This window comes from Vicia villosa, unplaced genomic scaffold (genome assembly GCF_029867415.1).
Source record: "Vicia villosa cultivar HV-30 ecotype Madison, WI unplaced genomic scaffold, Vvil1.0 ctg.000474F_1_1, whole genome shotgun sequence".
NCBI classification, from domain to species: Eukaryota; Viridiplantae; Streptophyta; class Magnoliopsida; order Fabales; family Fabaceae; genus Vicia; species Vicia villosa.
Window position 1 is genome coordinate 837,569 of NW_026705228.1, and position 4,221 is coordinate 841,789.

The window sequence follows — 4,221 nt, forward strand, 5'->3', positions numbered from 1 at the left end:
TAAATCCTCAGTTAAGGTAAATCACCTTATCAGGGATGGACTGGAGTAGTTTAGTTAACAACAAACCAAGATAAAAATAATTGTGTTATTTATTTTTATCTACTATTTTTAGAAAAAAAACCCTTATTCAGTCCCCCCTTTCTAAGTGTTTTTCACTCCTTCAATTGGCATTAGAGCGCCGGTTCTAGGTGCAACACTTAACCGTGTTAGAAAAAAGATTCAGGGAGAAAAACACAAAATGGTTGAAACAACTACTTCAACTCCTCCTGAGCAAAACAATGGTAACAATGGAAGCAGTAGCTTCAATGGTTACAATAGACCAACAGCCTTTGATGGTGAAAACTTTGAATACTGGAAAGATAGACTTGAAAGTTACTTTTTATGTCAAGATGGTGATCTATGGGATTTAGTGTTGGATGGTTACAAACATCCTGTAAATGCTCGGGGAGTCAAGATTACAAGACAAGCTATGAGTGATGACCAAAAGAAAGAATTCAAGAATCATCACAAATCAAGGACTATATTGTTAAATGCTATCTCACATGCTGAGTATGAGAAGATCACAAACAGAGATACTGCTCATGACATCTTTGAATCTCTGAAGATGACTCATGAAGGAAATGCACAAGTCAAGGAGACAAAAGCTCTTGCTCTAATCCAGAAGTATGAAGCGTTCAAAATGGAAGAAGATGAAAACATTGAAGCAATGTTCTCCAGATTCCAAACTCTAACTGCCGGATTGAGAGTTCTTGACAAGGGATACACAAAGGCTGATCATGTTAAAAAGATAATCAGAAGTCTTCCCAGAAGATGGGGACCAATGGTTACAGCATTCAAGATTACAAAGAATCTGAATGAAGTATCTCTTGAGGAGTTTATCAGTGCTTTGAGAAGTCATGAGATTGAGCTAGATGCAAATGAGCCTCAAAAGAAAGGTAAGTCTATTGCTTTAAAATCTAAAAATAAACACTGTGCTAATGCTTTTCAGGCAGAAGAAGAAGAATCTGACCAGTCAGAAGAAGAAGAAGATGAATTATCTCTCTTATCCAGAAGAGTAAACAAACTTTGGAAGAGCAAGCATAGAAGATTCAAGAACTTCAAGAGGCCTGAAAAGGGAGAATCTTCTGAACACAGAAGATCTGGAAAGAAGAAAGTAACATGCTATGAATGCAAAGAACCCGGACACTACAAGAATGAATGTCCTAAACTTCAGAGGGAAAAGCCCAAAAAGAAGTTTGAAAAGAAGAAAGGCATGATGGCTATATGGGATAACTCTGATTCATCTGATCAAGAGTCAGACTCTGAAGATGAGCAAGCCAACATAGCACTCATGGCAACAGTTGATGCTGAAGAAGAATCTACTTTTGATTCAGACTCTGATGAGGTATTTTCTGAACTCACTAGAGAAGATTTAGTTTCCAGCTTATCAGAAATTCTGGAAGTCAAGAGTCAACTTAGTATCAAATACAAAAAGCTCAAAAAGCTCTTTGAATCTGAAACTAAGAGACTTGAAATAGAAAACTCTGAACTGAAAGAAAAGGTTTTAAAATTAACTAAAGATGTTGAAACATCTTCAAGTTCAGAAAAGTCTATTCCAAGCATTAACAATATTCTGAAAGAATATGACTTGAGCTTCAGAAAGTTCTTATCTAGAGGTATAGGCAGAAGTCAGCTAGCCTCTATGATTTATGGTGTAAGTGGAAACAAGAGAATAGGTATAGGCTTTGAGGGAGAAACCCCGTATAAACTTGAACCTGTTGATAAAATGATCATTGAATACAAACATTTATATGAACAGTTCAAGTATGGTCATTCTCATGATATCAAGCACACATCACACTCTAAGAGTTTCCATATCACACACACACAAAGAAATATGTTGTTGCACATTCTGGTAAATCTTATGTGAAATCTCAGTTCAATCAGAACTTGAGAAGGACTAACCCCAAAGGACCCAAAAGAATGTGGGTACCTAAGGAAAAGATAATTCTTGTTGCAGATCTCATTCACAGCTCAAAAGACAAACATGTCATGGTACCTGGACTCTGGGTGCTCACGTCACATGGCGGGAAGAAGGTCTATGTTCCAAAGTCTGGAACTTAAATCTGCTGAGAAGTAAAGTTTGGAGGGAACCAGAAGGGAAAAATCATTGGCTCAGGAACCATATGTATTGGTAACTCTCCCTCTATAACTAATGTTCTTTTAGTAGATGGATTAGCTCATAACTTATTGTCCATAAGTCAATTAAGTGACAATGGTTATGACATAATCTTTAATCAAAAGTCTTGTAAAGCTATTAGTCGGAAGGATGGCTCAATCCTATTTACAGGCAAGAGAAAGAACAACATTTATAAAATTAATCTTTCAGATCTTAAGAACCATAAGGTTACTTGCCTTTTGTTTGTTAACGAAGAGCAGTGGGTCTGGCACAGAAGATTGGGTCATGCTAGTTTGAGAAAGATTTCTTAGATTAACAAACTTAATCTGGTCAAAGGACTCCCTAATCTGAAATATAAATCAGATGCTCTTTGTGAAGCATGTCAGAAAGGGAAGTTTTCAAAACCTGCGTTTATATCTAAAAATGTTGTCTTTTCCTCTAGGCCTTTAGAACTTCTGCACATTGATCTTTTTGGCCCAGTCAAAACAGCATCAATCAGAGGCAAGAAATATGGATTGGTCATTGTAGACGATTATAGCAGATGGACTTGGGTAAAGTTCTTAAAACACAAGGATGAGTCACATTCTGTGTTCTTTGACTTCTGTAATCAGATCCAATCTGAAAAGGAATGTAAAATCATAAAAGTCATAAGTGATCATGGTGGTGAATTTGAGAATAGATTCTTTGAAATTTATTTCAAAGAAAATGGTATTGCCCATGATTTCTCTTGTCCTAGAACTCCACAGCAAAATGGAGTTGTAGAACGAAAGAATAGGACTCTACAAGAAATGGCCAGAACCATGATCAATGAGACTAATATGGCTAAGAATTTATGGGCAGAAGCAATTAACACAACTTGTTATATTCAGAATAGAATCTCCATAAGACCTATTCTAAATAAGACTCCTTATGAATTGTGGAAGAACAGAAAGCCCAACATTTCTTATTTCCATCCTTTTGGATGTATTTGTTATATTCTGAATACTAAAGATCATCTGAACAAGTTTGATTCCAAAGCTCAGAAGTGTTTTCTACTTGGATATTCTGAACACTCTAAGGGCTACAGAGTATACAATACTGAAACTTTGATAGTTGAGGAATCAATCAATATCATATTTGATGATAAGCTTGACAATGAAAAGCCAAAGCAGTTTGAGAATTTTGCAGATATAGATATCTCTAACTTAGATCATGAAGAACCCAAGGAAAAGGATGATGCAGAAGATCAAGTTGCAGCGTCTTTAGAGAATCTCAGAATATCTGAAGAGCCAACACTCAGAAGATCTTCTAGACTCAACTCTGCTCATCCAGAAGATGTTATAATTGGAAAGAAAGATGATCCCATCAGAACAAGAGCATTCCTAAAGAACAATGCAGAATGTCAATTTGGTCTAGTATCTTCGATTGAGCCAACTTCTGTTGATCAAGCTCTGGAAGATGCTGACTGGATAATTGCTATGCAAGAAGAGTTAAATCAGTTTACAAGGAATGATGTTGGGATTTGGTTCCAAGTGTAGCAACCTGCCCTAAAAAATTTAAATTTTAGAGTCGCCATCTATTCTACCAGGGCGAATAGGAAACCCTACGAAGTTTAAAGATCTGGGTAAGTTATTATAATCAGGTCAAGGGAAGGTGTTAGGCACCCTTAACCCTTTCCTAAGGTTTTGTCTAAGGTAATGGTTTATGGCTAATAAAGAAAGGTGACAGAAAGTTAAATAGGGAAAACCTCAACCTATTGAAGTTTTGGGGAAGGGGACTCGCCTTGTTACCAAGTGCCTACGTACCTCCTTAGGGAGGATCAGAGTCTACGTAGTTCGGGGTATGTTGGTGTTTTTTAGAGGTTGTATGCCTTTGAAGTTTGTATGTTGAAGTGTGTTTTAAATTACCGTATGCAGTTTGGTAATTGTCACAGTTTTGTGTAATTCGCAATTTGTGAAGATGTTAAAAGTTTATTATATGGCATACAACCCTTTTTAATATTTTGAAATTGTATTAATCTCGTTGATCAATTGATTTGATCAACATAATTAACAAATTAGTAAAAAATTACTAATTATCATAAC